General features: G+C 38.4%; 1 protein-coding gene across 1 annotated transcript in view; it reads left to right on the top strand.

Moving 5' to 3' along the window:
- The window catches only part of MBD5 (methyl-CpG binding domain protein 5), a 402,271-nt gene that overhangs the window by 255,576 nt on the left and 119,419 nt on the right, over window positions 1-27,276 (top strand). The window lies entirely within an intron of this gene.

Here is a 27,276-nt window from a genome sequence, read left to right as displayed (position 1 = left end):
TTTGGTTATATGTCTTTATTTATGCAATTTTTTTGTTTTCTTTAAATTTGGAATTGCCTTTTGTCTTTTTGTATTATTTTTATTTTTTCTAATTTTTAAAATTGCTTTATTTTTTAAATATTTTATTTTTTAGTTACAGTTGGCATACAATATTATATCGTTTCAGATGAACAACCCAGTGATCAGACATTTATATAACTTACAAAGTGATCACCCCAATAAATCTACTATCCATCTGACACCATACATAGTTATTACATTATTATTAACTATAGTCCCTATGTTGTGCATTACATCCCCATGACTATTCTGTAACTACCAATTTGTACTTCTTAATTCCTTCACCCTTTTTGTTCATCCCTCCCAACCTTCTTCCCATCTGACAACTCTCAAAATGTTCTCTATATCTATGAGTCTGGATCTGTTTTGCTTGTTCATTTACTTTGCTTCTTAGATTTCACATGTAAGTGAAATCATAATGTTTTTTGTCTTTTTCTGTCTAATTTATTTCACCCAGCACAATACCTCTAAGTCCATCCATATTGTTGCAGATGGCAAGATTTTATTCTTTATTTTTTTATGACTGAGTCATATTTCATTGTATATATCCCACTTCTTTATTTATTCATTTGTTGGTGGACACTTATGTTGCTTCCCTCTCTTGGCTATTTTAAATTATGCTGCAGTGAACTCATGGATGCATATATTTTTTCAATCTAGTGGGTTGGGTTTCTTTGGCTTAACATCCAGAAGTGGAATTGCTGGGTCCTTCTTTATCTCTTGTAATATCTTTTTTTTTTTTAAAGACTATTTTGTCTGGTATAAGTATTGCTATGCCAGCTGTTTTGTTTTTGTTTCCAATGTCATAAAATACTTTTTACATTCCTTAGTTTCAGCCTGTGTCTTTTGATATGAAGTGAATCTTTTGCAGGCAGCAAGCTTTTTTAAAAAAAAAATTAAAATTTTGTGTTGTTTAAGGATGTTGTTTTGTTTTTCATTCAGCCACCCTATGTATTTTGATTGGAACATTTAATCCATTTGCTTTAAAGTAATTATTAATAGATATATATTTACTGCCATTTTATTATTTTTATTTTTAGTCTTTTTATTTTCTTCTTCTTAAATAAGATTCTTTAACATTCTTGCGATACTAGTTTGATGGTAATGAACTCCTTGGCTTTTTCTTGTCAGGAAAGCTCTTTATCTGTCCTTCCATTCTAAATTATAGCTCTCCTGGGGAGAGTAATCTTGGTTGTAGGTCCTTGCTTTTTAACACTTTTTTTAAAATTTCTTTTTTTTTTTTGTTTAAAGTATTACATATGTCTCCTTTTCCCCCCCATCAACCCCTCCCTGGCCACTCCCACCCCCAAGGACAAGCCCCCACCGCCACAGTGTCTGTGACCATTGGTTATGCTAATATTCATGCATACAAGTCCTTTAGTTGATCTCTTACATCCCACACACACACCCTCCCTTACCTTTCCCCTGAAGTTTGACAGCCTGTTCGGTGCTTCTCTGTCTCTGGATTCATTTTTGGTCATCAGTCTATGTTGTTCATCATATTCCACAAATGAGTGAGATCAGGTGATATTTATCTTTCTCCAACTGACTTATTTTGCTTAGCATAATGCTATCCAGGTCCATCCATGCTGTTACAAATGGTAAAAGTTTATTCTTTTTTATAGCAGCATAGTATTCCATTGTGTAGATGTACCAGAGGTTTTTAATCCATTCATCTGTTGATTGGCACTTAGGCTGTTTACAGATCTTAGCTATTGTATATTGTGTTGCTATGAACATAGGGATGCATATGTCCTTTCCGATTCATGTTTCTGATTTCTTGGGATATATTCTTAGAAGTGGGATTACTGGGTCGAATGGGAGTTCCATTTTTAACTTTTTGAGGAAACTCCATACTGTTTTCCACAGTGGCTGCACCATTCTGCATCACTTTTAATATTGCTTGGCAATCCCTTCTGGCCTACAAAGTTTCTGTTGAGAAATCAGCTAACAGTCTTATGGTAGCTCCCTTGTAGGTAACTAACTGCTTTTTCTTACTGCTTTTAAGATTTTCTCTTTGTCTTTAACTTTTTGCATTTTAATTATGATGTATCTTGGTGTGGCCTCTTTGGGTTCAGTTTTGGACTCTGTGCTTCCTGGACCTGTATGTATGTCTGTTTCCTTCACCAGGTTAGGGAAGTTTTATGTCATTTTTTCAAATAGGTTTCAATTTCTTGCGCTCTCTCTTCCCTTCTAGAGTCCCCAGATGCAAATGTTGGTACACTTGATGTATACTCTTCTTAGGTTTTAGATTCTTTCTTCCTTTTGCTATTCTGATTGAGTATTTTCTGGGATCTTATCTTTCAAATTGCTGATTTTATCCTCTGCTTTCTCTAATCTACTGTTGATTCCCTCTAATGTACTCTTCTTTTAGATACTGTATTCTTTGTTTCTGATTGGTTCTTTTTTGTTTTCTATCTGCATTTTTATATTTTCTTTCTCTTTGTACAGCCTACTTTAGTGACACATATCCTTAGCAACTTCCTAAGAAGTGATAACTTTCACATGTTTGAAATGTTCTTTATTTTATTTTTCACTAGAGGTGTATCCAGGACCTAACTTCAGAACATATAAGCCCAGGAGTAGGACCTGATTGGGGAGAAGGGGTGTTGGGGAGAGAAGAGGAGAGGTGGGGTAGGAGTGGGGATAAATGCATCAGTATTGACAAGGGAGAAAAATGCATTAAAAGATGCCATGTTTTTGTTTTGTTTTTAATATATTTTTATTGATTTCAGAGAGGTAGAGAGAGAGAGAGCTAGAAATATCAGTGATAAGAGGGAATCATTAATTGGCTGCCTCCTGCACATTGGACCAAGCCCATAACCCAGGCATGTGCCCTAGAACAGAATCGAACCTGGGACCCTTCAGTCCACAAGCCAACACTCTATCCAGTGAGCCAAACTGGCCAGGGCAAAAGATGGCATGTTTTGATGTTCCGTCTTTTATATAGCAGCGTAGTTTTCCATGTCTAAAAACTCACATTTTGTACCACTTCTACTTACTTTTTATAAAAATATGAATCATTGTGTTAAAACTTGTAGAAAAGGCCTTTAAAGAATATGCTGAGGAGAAGCAATTGTTGCCAATCTGTGTGTCATCTAAATTCTACTTTATCTCTGAATTTGGAAGGTGATGTTCCACAGACTTCTAAAATTCATTTGCATCAGCCTCAGTTCTTTGTAGCTCATCTGCTCTTTTCTTCTGACCACTTTTGGAGCCTACTCTTGTTTTTCTTGGCATTTTTTCACTTCCTAATGATGTAGGTGTAAGCTTTTTCCTATTCATGTTGTATTTAGTGAACACTTTCATCTGAGGAGTTTCATCTCTAAAATATTACGCTGTATTATATCTTTATCAATTCTTCTCCTTTTCTTTTCCTTCTTATTCTTTCCTCTTTAGCTTCTATTATTCTATGAAGGAACACATGAGTTGAATAGCTAATGTCATATCTTTTCAGTAATACTTTCTGTTCTTTTTTAAAATCTGCTCTTAGGCAATGCTTTCAATTTCTAAACAAAACCAAAAAAAAAAAAAATTCATAGGAGGCTTGAAATGAAAAATTATGTTTTTGTTTTCTAAGAATCTTTCACACTCTGGAGTTTTAGTTTGTTTGTCATTTATTTGTTTTGCTTGTTTGTTTTAAGCTGAAAAGGGCAGTGATTAAGAGCAACAATTTTTGGAATCAGACTGGGTTTGAAACTCTATCTCTCACATATAGTAACTCTGTGACCTTGAGCAATTTTACATTGTGGGTCTCTGACCTGATATGAAATGTGATAATAGTACATTGAATTCAGAGGTCAGAGGATTCAATGAGTTGATAAACATAAAACACTAACAATAATATCGGGAATGTAGTAAACCTCATATGTATTTGCTAAAATCATCTACACTAATAAAAGAGAAATTTGCAAATTAACCATCATTCCGTCACTCTGCCACTCCACAAGCCACGCCCACCAGCCAATCAGGAGTGAGTATGCAAATTAACTCAACTATGATGGCGGCAGCCACGGAGCTGGAGCGAGCAGGAAGCTTGGGTTGCCCCCGGTGATGGAGGAAGCCAAGCTTCCTGCCTGTCCTGGCCTATCCTGGGCTCTGCTCAAGGCTACAAAGTTTCAATTATAGAAGATAAATAAATCCCAGATACCTGCTTCCAGCCGGCTGTGGCCTCTGCTCAAGTAGGGGCAACCCAGGCTTCCAGCCGGACCTGGGCTCTGCTCAAGAGTACAAAGTTTCAATTATGGAAGATAAATAAATCCCAGGGGGGAAAAAAAAAGTAAAAAGAAGAGGCTGAGAGCTTGGGTCGCCTGGGGGTGTGGCCAGCCTGAAAACAGCCCTCAGCCCCTCATCCAGGCTGGCCAGGCATGCCAGCGTGAGCCCCATCCTGAAGGGGGTGTGACCAGCCTGCAAACACCCATCAGCCCCTCACCCAGGCTGGCCAGGCACCCAAGTGGGACCCCCACCCTGATCCGGGACACCCTTCAGGGCAAACCAGCCAGCCCCCACCCGTGCACCAGGCCTCTATCCTATATAGTAAAAGGGTAATATGCAAATTGACCCTAACAGCAGAATGACTGGGAATGACTGGTCACTATGACATAACCTGACCACCAGGGGGCAGACACTCAATGCAGGAGCTGCCCTCTGGTGGTCAATACGGTCCCATAGGGGGAGCTCTGCTCAGCCACAAACCAGGCTGATGGCTACCAGCACAGTGGTGGTAGCGGGAGCCTCTCCCGCCTCCTCAGCAGCACTAGGATGTCCGACTGCAGCTTAGGCCTGCTCCCCGCTGGTAAGTGGACATCCCCTGAGAGCTGCCGGGTTGCCAGACGGATGTCTGATTGCTATCTTAGGCCTGATCCCCCAGGGAGTGGGCCTAAGCCAGCAGGTGGACATCCCCCAAGGGGTCCCAGACTGCGAGAGGGCACAGACTGGGCTGAGGGACACCCCCGAGTGCACAAATTTTTGTGCACCAGGCCTCTAGTTACTGTTATAGTCATTATTATTTTGTATATATGACATCTACTGACTGTTTCTGAGGAAACTAGTTAGAGGTTTTTGTTTTTGTTTTTAAAAAAGACAACTATTTCTCTGATTTGGTAGATTTTTTAAAAAATTTTATTGCATTTATTTAGTTACATTGGTTAATAAAATTATATGGTTTTCAGGTGTATAATTTTATAATTATGCTCTGTATTGTGTGTTCACCATCCAAAGTCAAGTCTCTTTCTGTCACAATTTATCCTCCACTCCCCTTTTCCTTCTGGTAACCACCATATTGTTGTGTGTGTCTATGAGGTCTTTTGTTTCTTTGTTTGTTTGTTGCTTAATCCCTTCACCTTTTACACTCAGCTCTCCTCTAATAGCGGTCAGTCTGTTTTCCGTACATATGAGTCTGTTTCTACCTTGTTTGTTTGTTTTGTCCATTAGATTCCAAGTATAGGTGAAATCATATGATATTTACTTGTCTTTCTTTGACTGGCTTATTTCATTAGCATAATACTTTCCAGATCCATCCATGCTGTCACAAAAAAATAAGATTTCCTTCTTTTTTATGGCCAAGTAGTATTCCATTGTGTAAATGTACCACAACATTTTTATCCATTTACCTACTATTAATGGGCATTTGATTTAATTCCAAATTTTTACTAGTAAATACGTTGCAATGAACATGGGGGTGTATATATTCTTTCTAATTAGTATTTCAGTGGGTTGTCCTTTAATTTATTTTATTATTCTTTTGCTGTACAAAATCTTTTTAGTTTGATGTAGTTCCATTTGTTCGTTTGTTTTTCTTTTCTTTCCTTTGCTTGAGGAGTCAAAAAATATTGGTATGAGAAATGTTCGAGATTTTTACTGACTATGTTTTCTTCTAGGATTTTTAACGGTTCAAGTCTTACATTTAAGTCTTTAATACATTTTGAGTTTATTCTTGTGTATGGTGTGAGAAAATGGTCTAATTTAAATTTTTGCATGTATCTGTACAATTTTCCCAATACCATTTATTGGATAGACTATCTTTACCCCATTATGTGTTCATGCCTCCTTTGCCAAATATTAATTAACTTTGAAGGTGTGGATTTATTTCTTGGCTTTCTATTTTGTTCCATTAATCTATATGTCTGTTTTTATGCCAGTACCATGCTATTCTTATTACTATGTCCTTGTAGTATAATTTGATATCAGGTAGCATGATTCCTTCAGATTTGTTCTTCTTTCTCTAGATTTTTGTTGCTATTTGGGGTCTTTTGTGGTTTATAAATTTTTGGAATACTTGTTCTAGTTCTATGAGATACATATTGGTATCTTGATTGGAATTACATTGAATCTATAGAATACTTTGGATAGTGTGGATATTTTAATTATGTTAATTTTTCCTATCTATGAACATGATATATGCTTCCATTTATTTGTATCTTCAATTTCTTCAGTGTCTTACAATTTTTTGAGTACAGGTCTTTTGCATCCTTGGTTAAGTTTACTCCAAGATATTTTTAATACAATTATAAATGGGATTGCTTTCTTAGTTTCCCCTTCCGATAGCTCATTATCCTATATAATAAAAGCCTAATATGTTAAGTGTCCAGTCGTCCGTTCAACCAATCAAAGAGTAATATGCTAATGATATGCTAAAGCCACTCAACCATTTGCTATGATGTGCACAGACCACCAGGGGCAGACAGTTGACTGGTCAACCAGTCGCTATGACATGCACTGACCACCAGGGGACAGACGCTCAATGAAGGAGCTGCCCCCTGGTGGTCAGAATGCTCCCACAGGGGGAGCGCCGCTCAGCCAGAAGCCAGGCTCACAGCTGGCAAGCACAGCGGCTGTGGCAGGAGCCTCACCTGCCTCCAAGGCAGGGCTAAGTATATCCGACTGCCAGCTTAGGCCCGCTCTGAAAGCTGTCAGTTGGACATCCCCAGAGGGCTCCTGGATTGCAAGAGGCTGCAGGCTGAGCTGAGAGACCCCACCCCGAGTACACAAATTTTGTGCATCGGGCCTCTAATTGGTGTATAAAATGCAGCTGATTTCTGGATATTTATTTTGTATCCTGCTACTTTACTGAATTCATTTGTCAGTTATAGTAGTTTTGGAATGGAATCTTTAGGATCATGTCATCTACAAATAATAACAGTTTTATTTCTTATTCTTATTCTCTAATTGCAGTGGCCAGGACTTCCAGTACTATGTTGAATAAAAGTTGTGAAAGTAGACATCCTGTCTTGTTCCAGATCTTAATTGGAACACTTTTAGTTTTTGCCCTTTGAGTATGATGTTAGCTCTGGGTTTATCAAATATGGCCTTTATCATATTGCAGTATGTTTCCTCTAATCTCACTTTGCTGAGAGATTTTATCATAAATGAGTGCTAGATTTTTATCAGCTGCTTTTTCTGCATCTGTTGGTAAGATCATATGATTTTTATGCTTCATTTTGTTTATGTGGTGTATTACGTTTATTGCTTTACCAATATTGTACCAATCTTGCATCCCTGGGATAAAACCTACTTGATCAAGTTGCATGATTTTTTAAAATGGTTTGCTGGATTTGGTTTGCTAATATTTTGTTGGAGATTTGTATTCATCAGAGTTATTAGTCTATAATTTTTCAATTTGTAGTGCCCTTATCTGGTTTTAGAATTAGGATAATGCTGGCCTTATAAAATGAGCTTGGGAATCTTCCCTCCCCTGAATTTTTGGAATAGTTTGAGATTAGGTGTTAGATCTTCTTTGAATGTTTAATAAAATTTACCTGTGTAGCCATCTGGTCCAGAGGTTTATTGGGGGGAGTATTATTATTATTTCTAGAGGCTTGGTGCACAATATTCGTGCACGGAGAGGGGAGGTTCCCTCAGCCCAGCCTGCACCCACTCCAATCAGGGACCCCCTCAGGGGATGTCCGACCGCCAGTTTAGGCCCGATCCCACAATCTAGGACCGCTGGCTCCTAACCACTCACCTGCCTGATTGCCCCTAACAAAGCCGTGGGCAGACTACGGCCCACGGGCCAGATCTGGCCTGTTTGAAATGAATAAAACTAAAAAAAAAAAAAGACCGTACCCTTTTATGTAATGATGTTTACTTTGAATTTATATTAGTTCACACAAAGTAGCCATTGGCTACTTACAGTTGACGCAAATTTGGTTCTGATTGGTCAGTTTCTATGCCAGTCAGCGTCTCTGGGCCTATCAACCGGGCCTGATCAGAAAGGTGGGGCTGATCAGCAGCCCCAGTGGAGGCCTGGAGAGAAATGGAGGCGTGGCTGTTGGCCAGGCCAGGAGAAAAAGAGGGGCAAGTTCTGATCAATGGTTACCACAGAGGCTATGGATCAGACTCTGCCTCTCTCTCTGCAGGCCTCTCTCCGGGCCTGATCCTCAGCCCACTAGGCAGTCAGTGCTGGGTCAGGGTGCCCTCAATGGGCAACCCAGCACTGACTTCCGGTCTGGTCGAGCCTTCGGTCATAATGGTCATTACAACCCTGGCTCTTTATTATATAGATTATTATGATTACTAGAGGCTCAGTGCACAAATTCATGCACCTTGAAAGGAATAGTGGGCTGTGAGGATGCGGAAGGCACAGGGGCAGGTCTTGGCCCATTCTCCACACCCCCACCTGGCCCCTCCTGCTGTGGCCCCTGGGCCCCTGTCTGACAGCAGCCCTGGTCCCACTGCCGCTGCTCCCACATGCTAATGGTGCTGGCCCCATTCGCACCCACTGACGATGCAGAGTGAATGGGGCCGGCGCCATCAGCGGGTTCAAGCTGGGCCAGTGCCATTAGTGGATTCGAGCAGTGACTGCTGCCCCGATCACCCCTCAGGAACAGGGAGAGGTGGAGAAGCCCTCAGGGGTGAACAGGGCCAGCAGCCACTGCTCACACCCGCTGATGGCATCGAGTGATCAGAACCGGCACCGAGTGATTGAGACCAGCGCCGGGCACCGTCAGCAGGTGCAAGTGGTGGTGCTGGCTGTGGGTGCAAGCGTGGCAGACACTGGCAGTGGGTGCAAGCGGGGCCAGAACCGGCAGCAAGTGTGAGTGCTGGGTAGGACCATGGCGCACGGGAGCAAAGAACTTTCAGTAACTACCAGAGGCTCGTCCCGATGACAGTGATCACGCACCCCCTTGGTCTGGCACCACCACTCACCTGCTCTACCATCCCACCACGGCCAACTTCCTCACATGCCCCCTGGTGGTCATCGTACATCATAGTGACAGGTTGTTCAGTTGTTCCACCATTTGGTCTATTTGCATATTAGCCTTTTATTATATAAGATTACTGCTTCGATTTTATTCATTGTAATCTATCTATTCAGATCCTCTGGTTCTCCTGATTCAGTTTTGGAAATCAGTTGTATGTTTCTAGGAATTTATCCATTTCATCCCAATAGCCCAATTTTTTTGTCATATGGTTATCTGTAATATTTTCTTATAATCCCTTATACTTCTGTGGAGTCAGTTGCCACTTCTCCTCTTTCATTTCTGATTTTATTGAAGGGAGGGCTCAGCACCAATAGGGTGGTTGAGGGAACAATGGCCCTCATCCTAGAGTCACACAACTGAAAATCTGTTCAAAATTCTGCCAGAAGGCCAACCTCAACAGGATGGGGCTGCCTGGACTTAGGGGGGTGAGGCTAGTGGATCTACTGTGAGGGAGAGGCTCTGGTCAGGTTTGGGGGAAGGTTGGAGAAGTGGTCCCTGCCCCAAAGCCACACAACTCAGCCTATCCCAGATTCTGCCCAGACCTAGGCAGGGCAGAGCCACCTGGAGTAAAGAACGTGGGGCCATCTTGAGCCCAGAGAGTGGGGCTAAAGGCTGTCCTGTCAGAGGGAGGCTCAAGGTAGGTTCACAGGAAAGTGGGAGGAATGGCCCTCACCCCAAAGCCACACCACTCAGCCACTTACACCCCCTGAGTTTGCCCAGACCTCTGCATCCTGGCCCAGGCAGCTGACTCTTCAGCAAGGTGTGACCTGCAGAGGTTTGTGTGACAGGGAATCTAGAGGGTGGGCCTGTTGCATTCTCCCATGCTGATGCCATCAGGAGGGGCATGCTCCTCCCAAGAAAGATAGCGTCTGGGGTTCAGGAGAGTGACTCAGCACAGGGGTCCCAGTGGCTCTCCTTTCAACTTTTTCCCCAGAGCCATCTCTTAAACGACTCAAGTTCACTCTACCCTCCCTCTGCCAGAAGCCAAGGTGAGTGGCTGTGAACATGGTTTTGTGTGTTCACCCTTGAGGAGGGAACGTGTGTCTCTGTCTCCCCCTGGCAGATAGAATCCCCACTGATTTTCACAGCCAGATATTATGTGGCTGCCTTTTTCTAGCCCTGGTGCTCTGGACCAGAGAGGGTTGAGTCCTCAAGCTCCTCAGGAAAAACCTTTGCAGCTGAGATATCCTCTGGAATCTCAGCCACCACAGGTGGGAGCAGAGCCAGCCCTTTTCCCGTTGCCGCCCTTCCTACCAGTCTTGATGTGGCTTCTTCTGTAAATCTTTGGTTATAAGACTTCTCTTCTGCTAGTCTTTAGGTAATTATTCAGATTGGTTTTTTTTATATTTTAGTTGTAATTCCAGTTTCGTCATGGGAGGAGGTGAGTGTAACATTCACCTAGTCCACTGCCATTTTGGATTTCCTAGAGTTCTTTTAAAGATCATTTTTTCCCGTAAATTACTCATTGCTTCCAGTTCAGCTTCTTTTTTCTTTTTGTTTATTTTTATTTCCTTTTTTTTTATGCTGGATGCTTTCTGTAAATACCTGACAATCCTTGGTTACAGGTGCATATTTAACAGTGAGAAAATAAATAGCTGATTGGGAACTTTGCATACAAACGCAGCTTTTCCTGATTTCTGGTGTTAAGGGTGATTAGCTAGGGGAGAATCTCTTAAGTGCCAGACATCGAAGCTATTCTTTGCTCTAGGATTGATTCCCTCCAAGAGGAACCCTTTGATTTTTGTTTTAGGAATGCCTTGCTTCACTAGATGTGGATACCAAGGGTTCCTTATGCAATTAATATCCCCACTTTCAGCCCCACCTCGCACTCCTATTCTCACTGCTACTCTTTCATCAGGCATCCATGAGCCTCTGAACCTCTCTGTGTTTCTTTACTTCGCTGAGTACCATCTTGGCTTTTACCACTCCATGTCTGCTGTAGGCCAAGATCTCCTGTGCTCCACTGCAATAGTCTTTTTCTGTTTTCCAGTTCACTTTCATTTTTTTGAAAACTCTTCTCTATTGACGACCTATCTTCCATCTGTGGTGGTGTTATTTTTTTTTTTTTCATTTTTGTACTATCTTTTTAGTAGTTCTTAAGTGAAGTAAAAATGTTTATGGTCTACCTACCATCTTTAACTAGAAGTCATTGAAAATTTGTAAGCAGAAAATTGACCAGGTCAAGTGTCATTTAACAAAGGTCACCCTAGTTAGAGTTTTAATTATAGCAACATGAACTAGCAGACTATGTTCTACTAGATGTAATTATATGATACTTATACCACTTAGCACAAAATATAATTTAATAAAACAATTTATTAAAATAATGATATAAATAGTACATTCTTAGACATAAGTGGACCAGCACTTAATGAAATACAATAATCTAGAAATTTGTTAAATATTTTTCTCCTACTAAATGCAAAATATACTTACTATATTATTTAAATATATTATAACATAGTATATTAATAAGTTATATTTTTATAATACTCTCCAAGTCAAAACCAAAATGTCTTTCTTCAGAAATGATATAATCTCTCTCTACTTTACCAGTGCCTTCCATCTAGTTCTTAATACCAACACATCTCTTATCATTGAATATAAAAGTTATTTTGCATAGAATAGCAATAAATTAACCTTAAACCAGACTTCGACTTCTAGAAGTTTATGATCTCTTATTTGTAGTTGGTTGACCAAAGTGAGTATAAAATTACTTTCTTGGGGGTGGCAATAACGATTAAAATGAGGTAAAATATATAATGTTAATTTTTCTCCAATTTTCCTTTATATACCCATTTTTAAACAACCTTGAGAATATCTCCATAATTATAGTAATTCTGTAATCCAAATCTCCTAACCTGTATCTATGTGAAAATTTTAGTGCTTTAAAAGGGACTGCTGCTAACTAATATAATTTTACACGTAAAAAGCATGTTTACTTGCTTTCTTGCAGGCTTAAGCAGCTCCTTTATGTACTTGATTAAAAGATATTTGTAAGATGTAGTGCTGTTAAAGAAATATACATTGATTATAGTCAGGTTTTTATAATAGGAATAATCCAAGTTCTCTCTCTATAAATCCTAGTCATTTAAATATGTTTTTCAATGTTTCCCATCTGAATTGTTATGCTGACGTATGTGTGATTTCCCTTTTGTGTTACTGAATAGATTTTAAAAAATGCAGTTAGACAAGTTGCTTTCATTTCTATCTCCCTTATAAAGAACTAAACATATAAAAAACTATAAGTAGTAGCAGAGTTTTATTATAGGTTGTTAGGGTCTCTCTTTTTACTAAGAAACATATTTCCTTCCTGCCCTTCACATAATTACTTGGCAAAAGGACAAGGAGAAATTTTAAAAACTTAATATTTAGTAGATTTCATGGAAAGGAATACAAAATTACAGTAACGATGCTTCCAGGCTCCAGATATCTGCAACTGTATGATTATAGCTAAAAGAAATTACAAAACCGCCGTGCATTTTTGTGATTAAAATATACTGCCAACCCTCTATGTCTTTTTTATGTAAATAAATATTGTGATTTCAGATATCATTGTTATCGTACCTATTTGCCTTCATTGTAAGTAGAAGCTATAGTTTCTGATTACTGCTAACTACTGCAAGATTTTTTCCTCCATTGCATATGCTCCTTGATTAATAACACATTTATTTTCAATTTTTATCTGTTACTGTATGCATGCGCGCGCGCACACACACACACACACACACGGTGCAAACCCATTCACCACATAAATACATTCACCACATAAACAAATCTGAGGGAGTAATAAAAGCAAAATAGATTTTATTAAGTAAATAACACTTCTCAAAGGTTTTATTCTGTTTACATAATAGATGAGAAGTTAATTTTTAGGGCACTATCTTCTATTTTATGCAGGAATTGTTATTTTAAATACCATGATATGCTAGGGTGTTTCTTTTTTTTTTCATAATTTGAATGCTATTATGATTTCTTGGTGGCTCTACAGAAATTTTGCTGCTTGTTTTTTTTTTTTCCTATTCACAGTATTCAAAGTGGTCCATGTGACCTAGATATTAAAAATCGAGGTAGAATGTGCTGCATTGCTGATATTTACTGTGAAACCTCAGAAACATTCTGGATACACCTGCTAAAATCACACTGTTTAATATCACTGGTATTTTAAAAGGTCTCTGATAGTCTGTACAATCATTTGTAAATTGGCATTAAAATGTTTTAAATATTCAAAAAATGTTCAAATATAAAACAATGCTTTTATAGTCCAGTTAAGAATACACACATAATCATTTTCAGTTTTCAGTTTTAGGTGATGCTTGATAAGACTGGATTTTCCCCCCTAATATTTACCTTGTGTTTAGAATGATAGTAATCTACTAATTTTGAGATCTAACCATAATAAGCTGCAGTTAGTCTGTTGCCATTTCCTAATTTTGGGTGAAGTCTTTTAAATTATTAAAAAATAGAATAGTATCTAGAATCTACAGTATAAAATTATGTTCATCAAGAGCATCTGTTAGATTAGTGTAGAGCATCTCTTCCAAAAAGTCAGCTTGTATATTCGGGAAGCCATATTCTCCTATCTATAAAGCTATCTCACCCTTTAATGCTTCCGTGTGAAAAATGAAACCTTGAAGGGAAAGCACTGAATGAGTTAAAACATCTGCACAGGCGACTGACTTCAAAGTAGAGAATCATATATTACTGAAAAAATCTGATTTGTTTTCTCTTTACTTATTACAAAAATACTATGAAATAAAAGAAACAATATATGTCGCAATTCTCAGCTAAGAAAATTAAAGCACAGATGTGCTAAAGATCAATTCTACATTTTTGTTTGTTCTCTCAGTGATAGAAAGATTAGCTTGCCAAACTAATTTATGGATTTCTTTATATAGCCAGGGAGAACTGCAAATGACTGGGTCAGATGAGCAGAATCGAAATTGAGAAGTCTAAGGCCATCTGCTAGAAAGCCAGTGCCTAGAATCAAAGCTTCTGAGTAGTCCAGGGGAAAAGAAATCTGTAAACCCGACGTTTCCCAAACTTGATTGGCCTCGAACACTATTTTGCATCACATCAAATACCATCCTGTGGAGCTGTGTTCTCCAGGACACTAGTGCCAGAAACTGTTTCTTTACTGTTTCAATATAGAGATCTGTTTCAAAGCCATTTTTTTAAGGTAGGATATATACTAAAGGAATGAATGAATTTTTCCAATATTTACTAATATATCTTTGCAACTTTGCACAGAATCCAGTCTTTCATATTAGAAGGGTTCACATTATTTATATAGTCAGGCAAATAGGAAATCATCCTATAGCTACTTATTTTCAAAGGTCATATAGTCAATGTATTAAGTTACAGAAGCTAAACTCCACATCAAAGAACCACTCATTGATCCTATATTTTGGACAGCAACCACTAGACATTAGTTAGAGCAAAACATGTTTCGCTGTAACTATATTCTACTCTTACTATACTGGGTAAGAGGACACCCACTGAGAAGGTTCCTAGGTGATCCTGTGTTACCACAGGAAGCAGTGCATTGCAACACACACACAAAACTACCAGGATCTGCCATCAACTAAGAGACATTACAGAAGACAGTTGTTTTCTAAAAAAAAAAAAGGGTTTATCATTTCCCAGCTGAATATTAATAATCAACATCTAAAAGAAATGCTAAGCCCTGTGTTCAAATTTGGGAAATTCTGGATTAAACAAAATAATGCAAGTTATTATAACAAATATTAATATGCACTGTGAATTTTCAGAAGATGGATATAGCATTAAAGGTTTCTTTTACCCTCTATCTAGGCCACATATATTAAGTGACCCTTAGCACATAGTTTGAGAAATACAGGACTGAATATGTTCCCAAGCTTTTTGTAATTCTAAGATGTTATATTCAGTGATTTAAATTATCTATTTATATTTTTCCTTAAAAGAAAAAAAAACAAGGACTATACATTTTTATAAGCAAAGAACTCCAAATGTGTACTTTGTGAGGGACCAGTGTTATTTGAAAAAAATCTCTTAGGTTGTAGCATTATAACAACTTCACATGTAATTAGATTTTTTATATTTAATTAAAAATAATATTTGCATGATTTTAGAGTACTTAGAATAGAATGTTAAAGATTTTTAAGGGTTTAAATGGTGTTAGTCATTATAGTTTTTAGGTAAAATACTCTAAAATCATGCATATATTATTTTTTAATTCAAAAAAAATTGCATATCTTACAACTCTAAGGAGTAACTAAAGAAGAAATGGTTTTTCTGAAATAGGAACAGTACTTTTCATCACGTAATTTAGTATTATCAGTGTCATATGTCATGGCATGTTCTTCTAGGACACTTTTGAGTCTGACATTATAGTAACTTTCTGCTATGAAAGCAAAAATAATAGAAGAATATTTTATTTCTTTGAAGGTAGAGTGAAATGCGGAACTGGGTGTTGTTGTTTTTTAAAGGACAATTTACTTGCAAAATATATTTGGAGTAGGAGTCAGCTTGAAGAGACTCCCACTGGCCAAATCTGGAACAATATGAGCATCAAAATAAATAATGATAATAATGAACTATAACATACTTAAAATGAAAATCTGACAATATACACTAATATAAAGGAATAAATAATTAAATGAGATAGAAGAGAAAGCTCTTTCTTCTATTAGGATGCCAACTAAATTAAGGATATGGAGTTAGAAAATCATCAATGGACCAAAAAATAGTGAGTAAAATCCTATCTAATAAAGATGGAATATGCAAATTGACCATCACACCGTCACAAAGCCGGTGGCACCCATAGCCACAAGATGGCAGTGCCTAGTCCCCTCAGCCCCACCCGAGTCCCCCAGTCCTTTCAGCCCCGCCGGGGGGACAGCAGGTGCATGGTTCGGCCAGACCCGCCCTCAGCCCCCCAGTCTCCCAGGGCCGGCCTGAGGCGCAGGCAAGCCTCAGATGTCAGCTTCCCAGAGCCACCTGAGGCTCAGGTAACCAGGGCTGCCTAAGGCTTGCTCTGTCAGCAGTGGCAACAGCAGAGGTGTGATGGGGGCGCCAACTTCCCGTGATAGCCAGGTCACCTCCCGCCCCTGAGGACTCCCAAACTGTGAGCAGGCCAGGCTGAGGGAACCTCTCTCCCTCTCCAGTGCATGAATTTTCATGCACCGGGCCTCTAGTTTTATATAAAATTGTTTCCCCACAAATTATTTATTATAAAGGAAACCTAGTATTTTGACAGTGGAGAAACTGAAGGGCATCACATTAACACACAGATAAAAGTTACCACCAATATTAGTTAAACTCACATCTCATGTGCCTCCTGATATAATGCACTTGAAAAGGACACAGTATTGCCTCTGTAGTATTCCCACCAAAATGTGTGAACTAGAGCTAATCATGAAGAACATCAGACAAACTCAGAATGAGGAACATTTGCTATCATCAACAAATCCACAAACGACAAGTGCTGGCAAGGATGTGGAGAAAAAGGAACCCTCGTGCACTGCTGGTGGGAATGCAGAGTGGTGCAGCCACTGTGGAGAACAGTATGGAGTTTCCTCAAAAAACTAAAAATAGAACTCCCATTTGACCCAGTGATCACACTTCTAGGAATATATCCCAAGAAACTAGAAACACCAATCAGAAAGGATATATGCACCCCTCTGTTCATAGCAGCACAATTCACCATAGCTAAGATTTGGAAACAACCTAAGTGCCCATCAGCAGATGCATGGGTTAAAAAGCTGTGATACATCTACACAATGGAGTACTACGCTGTGGTAAAAAAGAAGGAATTCTTACCATTTGCAACAGCATGGATAGAACTGGAGAGCATTATGTTAAGCGAAATAAGCCAATCAGAGAAAGATAAATATCACATGATCTCACTCATTTGTGGAATATAATGAACAACATAGACTGATGAACAGAAACAGATCCAGTGACAGAGAAGCATCAATCATACCATCAAACCTCAGAGGGAAGGTAGGGGAGGGTGGGGGTAAGGGGGAGAGATCAACCAAAGGACTTGTATGCATGCATATAAGCCTAACCAATGGACACAGACAACAGGAGGGTGAGGGCATGAGTGGGGGGGTCCGGGAGGGGGGGGGAGATAATGGGGGGATAAGGACACATATGTAATACCTTAATCAATAAAGAAAAAAAAAGTTTAAAAAAATGAGGAACATTTGCCAAATTAACTGCCCTGCATTCTTCAAAAATGTCAATATCAAGAAAGACAAAAAGAGAAAGTAAATGTTTCATTTTTAAGGAAACTAAAGAGACATTGACAACTAAATATAATTGATGATGGGTTGGATCCTGCCCCCGAAGTTTTATATATATGCTAGAGGCCCAGTGCACGAAATTCATGCACTGAGGGGGCAGGGTCCCTCAGCCTGGCCTGTGCCCTCTTGTAGTCTAGGACCCCTTGGGGGATGTCCACCAGCCAGCTTAGGCCCGCTTCCCGCAGGGATCGGGCCTAAGCTTCCCCGAGGGGTCGCAGACTAAGCCAGCAGTCAGACATCACTCTTGCAGTCCGGGACCCCCCACTCCTTACTGCCTGCCTGCTTGCTGCTCCTTAGCACTGCCGCGGAGGTGGGAGAGGCTCCTGCCACTGCCGCTGTGCTCACCAGCTGTGAGCCCGGCTTCAGGCTGAGCGGCGCTCCCCGTATGGGAGTGCACTGACCACCAGGGGGCAACTCCTGCATTGAGCATCTGCCCCTTGGTGGTCAGTGCACATCATAGCAACTGGTCGTTCTGCTGTAATGATCGCTTAGGCTTTTATTATATAGATACTAGAGGCCCGGTGCACAAAATTTGTGCATGAGTAGGGTCCTTAGGCCTGGCCGGCAATCAGGTTCCCTGCCTCCCCACCTCACCACTTCCTCCTTCCCCCGCTCCCTCAGTGCCCCACTGCCACCGCTCGTCACCCACCATGTTCCACACTTCCCCCTAGTGGTCAGCACACGTCATAGCGAGCTATCAAACTCCAATCTCTTGGTCAAACTCCCAAGGGGACAATTTGCATATTGGCCTTTTATTATATAGGATAATACTACAGAGGGCATTATTGGGACAATTATTTAAAAAACTAATATGGACTATAAATTAGATATATTAAATTTCTTTATTTTAAAAATTGTACTGTGGTTATATAAGAGAATGTCCTTGTTCTAAGGATATACTGAAATTTTTAGAGGAAAATTGACTCATTGCTCCAATTTACTCTCAAAGAACAAATTAGATTCTTAGATAGCAATTAGCAAATGGGGCAAAATGTAAACAATTGAGAAGTCTGGATGAAGTTTCTGGAGAATTCCCCATTCTATTCTTTCAACATTTCTCTAAGTTTGAACCTATCTTACCTAATAATAGACAAACATGTAAATTAACTGTCCCACTGCTACGCTCACCAGCCAATCAGGAGAGTATACAAATTAGCCCAACAAAAATGGCGGTTAATTTGCATACATAGGGGTGAAGCTGCGGAGTGAAGCCTGAAGGCTCCGTCCAGAGCCGCGAAGACTGAAGCTCCATCCAGAGCGAAGGCCTGGGTCGCGGGTGCCAGAGGAAAACCGGTGCCGGCAGCCAGGGGAAGGGAAGGCCTATTGCACGAATCTCTTCATGCAACGGGCCTCTAGTACTGAAATAAAAAACTGTAATACTTTTTTAAACTGGGGTATACCCACTAAGAGTTAAAGCCTATCATTATATAAAAGCCCAGTGACTGGATCGGCAGAACAACCAGAATAACCAGTGGCCGTGACGCGCACTGCGGTAGCCAACCAGCCTGATCTGGGCCCCAATTGGTGCCTCAACCCCTGGTCAGCCAAGCCCCCAGTCAGTCCCCAACACCCCAATCAGGAGCGGGGCCAGCTGGCCAACCACCCACGGCCCCGCCTGCTGCCGGCTCAGCCCGAGGGTCTCCATCGGGGCAGGCCAGCCAGACCCTCCCATGCATGAATTCGTGCACTGGGCCTCTAGCTTCACTGTAACGTGTCAAGTTTTCCAGGTATATAAGAAAAAAGGTCAAAGTTAGAAGTTTATCCCTTAGTCTTTATCCAGATTGGTACAGTTATGAAGCACATTAATATTGTGATTAATAATCTCCCTCCGTGAAGAAAAGGTAAATTCTAATCTATTTGGAATATTAAATTCTTTATGTAAATGTACCACGCAAATTCATGGTATTAATATTGTAAGTGAATGCCCTTAGAGGATGTACAATTGACAGCTATTTCAAGAGATACATAAAACTACTATATTCATTCTCCCCCCAGACTCCATCCCCCCTGCCACAAATTACTTATTCTTCATCCCCCAACTTTACCTGGCTAGTTTGAGTGTAACAAAAGCTTTGCCCAGGAACCTTTTTGCCCTCTATACTTTATAATAAGTCATTGCCACCACTCTGTAAAGGTAATAGAGTATATATTACATTGAGAAACATGATTTTTTAAAAGTCTATACTAAGAAATTGCCTAGTTTTTGATACATTCTTTGTATCATAAATTACTATAGTATATTTTATTTTTTAAATGGAATAATTATTAATATATCTTTAATTTTAAATATTTTAGGTGCATCATAATTTTTTTAATTTGGCAGAATATTTATATCTATATTATGTATTTTTTTATTTTATGTCTATTTATATGCAGTAGGTAAAGTTATTAATTCCTTTACCTTTCTCAGAGTCTAAATTCTGCCTTCTTTGTATTCATAAGCTATATACTCTTTATAAGCAAGTTAATATTTGTTTTCTGTTCAGAAGTCAAATATTATATTTTAGTTACTTGACATTAAGAGTTGGTAAGTCAAAGTAAACCCAGAGGACTAAATAGTACTATAGTTCAATTTTTGAAATATATTTACTGTTTAATAGACCATGGGAAGACAACGGCTGTCATAGATGCAGATATTACCTGGTATGTGAAATCACCCAGAGTCTAAATCAAAAACAGAGAGATGAAGGACTGTCTTCTTGTGGAAGATTTTAATAACTTTCAAAGGAAAGAGAAATGTATAAGCATTTAAAAAAATGAATTATATTCAGTGTTTATTTTTATGTATAATCCCACCAACTATTTTATAGTCTACATTCAAAATGTATTGAATAACACATGTCAATAATATTTTTGCCATTTTAATGACCATATACTTTCTCTGAGGAAATGGTCATGTATTATCATGTAAAATTATTTTGCAGAATTAAGTCTTGAATTTCTCACATAAGAAAGGATTCAACACCAATATTGACCTACTTTTTTCCTCATTCATATTTTTTAGTGAGAGAATAATTGTCTCACACCAGAATTTTATTGTAACATATTAAAAAAAAGAAAGAAACTCATTCTTGCTGTATTTCTGTAACCTGGATATAAAATAAGGTTGCAGCATATCAACAGACAGCTGACAGAGAAAAAAAAAATGTTATAGGAAGCAAGGTTATAAATACCAGGTTAATTCCAGAACTTGAGGAGTTTGAAAATTTTGCTAAAGCTTCTCTAAGCTGTCTGATGTCTTAGTGAGAATGGGAAGGAAACTCACAGAATCTCTAGTTGAGGCCTGTATTATTTCAAATGGTTTTATCATCTTCTTACATTTCCTGTGAAAGCCATTTTTGGTTTTCTGCTCTCCTTATTCTTAGGGATTCATAGAAATCAGGAATAGGAAAGTGATTTTTTTTCCCAGTAATTTTTTCCCATAATACAAATATTATGACTCTCATATATCTAGTGGCCTGTCTATAAAACAATCAATAAATTCACTCTTAGTGTTAGTGATTGAAAGTCCTGTTGAAAAGCTGCTTTGGTTTCTATTCATTCTTTTATGCAGCCTAAATCATGTACATATGTGCCAGGTACTGTGCTTGGGTTAAAGTTGCAGACAGAGATAGTCCTCAGGCAAACTGAACCAATGACAACGCAATATAGTAAATGTGATAAAATAAGCACAATGTACTATAGAGGTATAAAGTTAGAACTCCTAATCCATACTGGGTAGTTATGGGAGTCAGTGATTTTTTTATTAACAAAGATGTACTAGAAAAAACAGTAGGTGAATTCTGTGATCCAAATCAGCTTATTTGAAGATAAATATTAGTCTTGTTAACATTAGCAACTTAATGAATGTCTATGATATGCAAAGTGTTACAAAAAATACAAATCTTGTCATCTATATTAAGTATATAAAATAATAATAATACTGTGGATGTTTTTCCTAAAAAAATATCTGTCTTATTTCTTGTGATTGTTGGGCTCTTTCTGGTTAACTGGTATATACTAATTCATGCCTTACAACTCACACCATTGGCTTTCAGAGTTACCCAGGGGCAACATATTGGCTTCATTATTGTAAACCCATCCTTTACTACTAGAAGCCCTGAGTTGGATTTCTAGTAGTAAAGGATGGAACTCATAGCCTACTAATAATTGTTGGATCATTTCCTTCATCATCACGTGTAAAAAACAGCAAGTCATAATTATGCTATGAACCCTCACCACTAGGAAAAGCGTTACAATGCAATATTTCTGAAAAGTAGTAGGGGTGAATTTGGTGAAACAGCTTTGTACGAAGAGGGAGATTTCCAAATACGAGAGTGGGAATACAGCAATTAAAATGAAAGGTAAAAAGAAGGTCTTAGCTGGTCTGGCTCAGTGGGTAGAGCATCAGCCCACAGGCTGAAGGGTCCCAGTTTTGACTCTGGTCAAGGGCATGTACATAAGTTGCAGGCTTGATCCCTGGCCCTGGTTGGAGCCCCTGCCAGAGGCAACCAATCCATGTGTCTCTCTTACATTGATTTTTCTCTCTCTCTGTCTCTCCCCCTCCCTTCCACTCTCTCTAAAAATCAATGGAAAAATATCCTTGGGTGAGGATTAACAAAACAAACAAAAAAAGAAGGTGGGAAATACTAACAAAGAGAACATGAGTTTAAGTGAAGTGAAATAAGTGGAAGAAAATACAGTAGTTTTAGGAATTTAATAGTTAAGTATAATACAGAAAGTCACTTGTACTTGAATTTGTGTTGTTGCATAGTCATTGTTATTTTCTACATTTATGCCAATAGTTTTCACTAACTCTGTTAACAAGGTAACTGAGGAAAAGGAATTTTAGCCTTGAGTAGTTGTTCTGATTAGTTCTCTATAGTGTAATGAAGACCCACATCTTACCTTTTAGTTGCATACTGGAACAAACACATTGTTTAGTTGTATGTAGTTTTTCTTTAATTTTTAAAAGAAATCTTTGTTTATATGGCCACAAACTTAAATTTTAACTTAGGTAAGAACAGACCTCAGTGAAAAGTGAAAAATTAGTTATATAATACCTAATAAGAAAAAACAGGAAGTCCTAATTTTTAATAGGCTTAATTGTTCAAAGTTTTCAAGGAGCAAGGGAAAAAGAATATCTTTGATGCCCTGACCAGTTTGGCTCAGTGGATAGAGCGTCGGCCTGCAGACTGAAGGGTCCCAGGTTCGATTCCGGTCAAGGGCATGTACCTTGGTTGTGGGCACATCCCCAGTGGGGGGGTGTGCAGGAGGCCGCTGATCAATGTTTCTCTCCCATCGATGTTTCTAACTCTCTATCCCTCTCCCTTCCTCTCTGTAAAAAATCAATAAAATATATTTTTAAAAAAGAGAATATCTTTGATAAGAATTTGTTTACTTATTTATTTCCACTCATGATTTTGATAAATTTTCATTAATTTGGTGCATAATAGTTCTTGTTCAGTGATAATATTTTATTACAGTGAGAGTGCATATTGAATAACCAGATAATGACCTAACACAGTGATGATTCCTATTGATTTGTATCTGCTATAGCAAAAATAAAAACATGTTCTTCTGTATTTGTTATTGAAAGGAGAGGTTTTACAAATACCATCTTTGCTTTTATTTATCATAAAAGTATCCATTAGCTTTCCCATACTTTATAAACTATAAGACTTTCTGAACCACAGTATAATAGAATCCTTAAGATACCGAAAAGTACAAACAAATGGTGTTGACTTGGCTTTGTATTGATGATGGCATAAATTAAAAATTGGACAAAGCTTCTGTCTACATGCAAGTCACTTTTCTTGTGACTCTAAAACCAATTACATTTATTAGAAAATCCTCAATGAAAACACAAGCCAAATGAAATACTCTCAATAGTCATCAATGACTAAATCATTTTTGTAAGTATTTACTAATTAGAATTATTCATAATATAATAATTGACTTTGTGGCTTTCCTCCACACACTCCTTTTTCAGTCTTTCCTTTTAAGTTCTGAATCTAGGTTTGCCTGATTACTGATTTAATGGTAACTAATATCAATTTTTCATACCCAGAATTGTTGCAAAACTTAGTACATACATTTCACAGGTCTATTACTTGTTCCAGACTAAATAAGTACATTTCTCAGTGTGTGTGTGTGTGTGTGTGTGTGTGTGTGTACATGCATATGCCCAAGTGTTTTTTAATTACAAAGTCAAAAAGATGTGGGACCATTCTGAATGTATATTTGGTATCTATATATATAAAAACCTAAGCGACCTTTACGACCAAATGACCAGAACAACTGGTCAACCAGTTGCCATGACATGCACTGACCACTAGGGGGCAGACGCTCCAACTGGTAGGTTAGCTTGCTGCTGGGGTCCAGCTGATCAGGACTGAGCGAGATGGGCCGGACACACCCTGGAGCCCTCCTGCGGTCCCTCCCTGGCTGGCCAACCTCCCGCATCCCTCCCTGGCCTCGATCATGCACCAGTGGGGTCCTTTGGTTCGGCTCAATCCCACAAGCCAGGCTGAGGGACCCCACTGGTACACAAATTCATGCAACGGGTCTCTAGTTATTTAATAATCCTCAGTTATCATGTTATCTTTTGCAATATAAAAGACCCTTGAGCAATACTAAGCATCATGGGACCAGATTCTGTATTTCTTTTAAGTCTTACTAAGGTGTCCTGCTTTTTTTTTTTTTTTAATCATCCAATGATATTTTTTTCCATTGATTTTTTTTTTTTTTTTTTTTTACAAAGAGTAGAAAGGATGGGGGAAGGGGGGAGAGTGAGAGAGAGAGAGAGAGAGAGAGAGAGAGAGGAGGAGAGGGAGAGAGAATCATCCATGTGAGAGAGACACATCAGTTGGTTGCCTCCCTCATGCACCCTGGCCAGGGCTGGCTAGGGATCAAACCTGCAACCCAGGTACGTGCCCTTGACCAAGAATTGAACCCAAGACCCTTTGGTATGCTGGCCCATGTTCTAACCATTGAGCAATGCTGGCCAGGGCTGCTTTCTTATTTTTTTTATCTCCATAAATCACATTTAGTTAAGTGCTTATTGAATATTTTCTAAGGGCAACCTAAAATGTAAAGTGGTATTGAAGAGAAGAAAATTAAGGCCTAACTCCTGCTGGCCTTCCATTGATTTTCCCATAATAGGGGAGCTGAAGGTGACCAGTCTGTTCCCTTTTCCTGGGGCTGAGATGTGAAGGACACAGTACATCCTCTCAGGACTCTGGGTACAACAGATGCACAATAACAATAATAGAGATTTATACTGTACTCTTTAATTGCCATGTCTAGGTTCCTTTCTGCTGTGCATACATATGACTATACTTATATTTTAGAGCGTTCTTTTTACTCGTATGTGTACTTTTTATACTGAACATTAGAAAACAATACTATTTTAAATACTTGATCACTATTCCAATTTATTGATTTTATTTTGAATTCAAGTTAACCTCTTAGCTAACATTCTTTAATACCTACTGTCTACAAATATTTTGTTAAATATTGATCCTGAATGTCACATCCTTGGACTTTTCTTTACTTTGGCATCCTTTCATTAGTAATGCATATGATTTATTAAAATAATTATTAAAAATCCTATAAGTACCAAATCCAGACACTATGGTTTAATAGTGTGTCTCAGGCCTATTGCTGATTCTTTAATAAAAAAAGAGTTTAGGGAAGAAATGTTTATAAATCATACATTTTTGTATCAGTCAAGATTATTTATTACAAATAACATAATTCTCTCTGGTCAGTTTTACCATAAAGGAGATATGTTAAAAGGTAGTAATTAGAGAGCGAACAGACCCTGCAGGACCAGAGAGTCAGCTCGGAAGTGACCTAGTCAATAACATTGTGCAAGCATATTCTAGGAGACCCTCTACCAAAACACCGCTTCCACTGGCAGCCAGCACTTATGTTGTTGCATCAGTCTGAACAACTCTGTCATCCCCAAAGAACCTAATGTCTCCACCAACAAATCAAGTTCTCCAAGAAGAGTTACATCCTCAGGCTGCTTGTTTCCAATTTCAAATCACACTCTGAATTTGATTGCTGGGACCTGAGTACTTTCCTTGCTGTGAGACAGTCTGAAAATGCTAGTTTTCTGGTTTCTGCCTTACAAAGATTGGGGTCACATTGTAGAAAATTAACAAAGATAAGGAAAGTGTTCAAAACCTTGTGGTAGGCACAGGTGATCAATGTCCACAGATAAGTGAACTAGATTAACTTTTAACTCTTCATTGCATCACTTAAAATTACTACAATCATATACAGGCCATTGTCTTTCTCTGGGAAATGTATCCTAATTTTTGCTATCAGTAAACATGCAAAGTATTTTCTTTGTGAATCACTTTTACCTCATCTTAGCCCCCTCTAGCCACCATTCATGCTTGAACTGGAAGAGAACAGCACATCTTGTAGAGCATGGTTTCTCACCCGCAGCCCTGTTGACATTAGGGAATGCAAAGTTCTTTATTGAGAGTGTGGTCTTGTGATTGTAGAGTGTTCTGCAGCATCTCTGGTTTCTACCCACTAGATGCCAGTAGTGTGCACACACACAGACACACCCATAATGATAATCAAAATTGTCTTCAGACATTGACAGATGTCCCCTGGATTCCAAAATCATTGCCAGTTGAGAGCCACTAAGATGAAACTATGCCTTTGCTTAGTGGACAACTTATGCAAATAAACAGATGCTGCCTTTGCCTCTTTCTCTGTGATTCTTACAATAATGACCATTGATGCTATAATTATATGTCTCTTGGTGCTTCTCCTAAAGTCTTTTCATCAAAATGTGTTATGTAAATCTAAACAGGAGGTTGAGAAATTATCTCTTCTGTGTAGTCCTCCAGGAATTCCTTGCTTCCTCCAATACTTTCTGCCCCTTCAGTACAATATAAATAGTCTATATCCTTTCCCTTCTGCAAGGATAGTCTTGACAGTGGGTACCTATAGGAAGAAAGTAAGCGAATGGAAAATTAGTTCAGACTTTGAATTGAACTTTGTGTGTCAAAAATTTGGTGAATTGAGTTAGTACATATTTGGTAAGGTTGTCATTTTGTCATCACATTAAATTTACTTGAAAAGATGCACTCACAATGCAGAAATTAGTTATTATGTTATAATCAAGATTTGGGATTGAGCCTGGAAGCCCTCTTTTAAAAACTTTTCTATATTTCCATTAGTATTTCAGAGCATATGCAAGGAACTAGAGATAAGCCATATAAATTGTCTCTTTTTTTAAATGCATTTTGCAGTATTCTATATATACTCCTTAAAAGTGATAGTTTATGTGAGTGAAATGATTTTATACATTAATCTTTAATTATTCTAAGCAAAGATAAAATAGAGAAAAATCAGTTTTATGACATTTGGTTTTCTGATAAATTTCAAAGTTGACCTGAATCATATTACTATTTTTTAAATTAACCTCCAAATTTGCTACCCTGTTTTAAGAGTTTAGAAGCATGCCTTTCCAATATTGAAGAGTAACATCTAATTTTCTTACTTTAAGCATTCCTTTTCCTGCTTAATAAGTTATAGCTTTGCAAGTATGAGGGCATGATTAAATTTCTTTCTGTACGGTTTTTAGGTAGAATAAATAATTCATCTTTTTATCAAGGTAGTTTCAGTTTTTATACTATGTCATAAATACCTCATCAGCTGTGTTAGAAAGAACATTTTTTACTTACCAGAAATGCTTAAAATTTTTCTATTATTAA

Source organism: Myotis nattereri (assembly GCF_964212035.1).
Source record: "Myotis nattereri genome assembly, chromosome: 7".
NCBI classification, from domain to species: Eukaryota; Metazoa; Chordata; class Mammalia; order Chiroptera; family Vespertilionidae; genus Myotis; species Myotis nattereri.
This window is presented reverse-complemented; position numbering and strand designations above follow the sequence as displayed.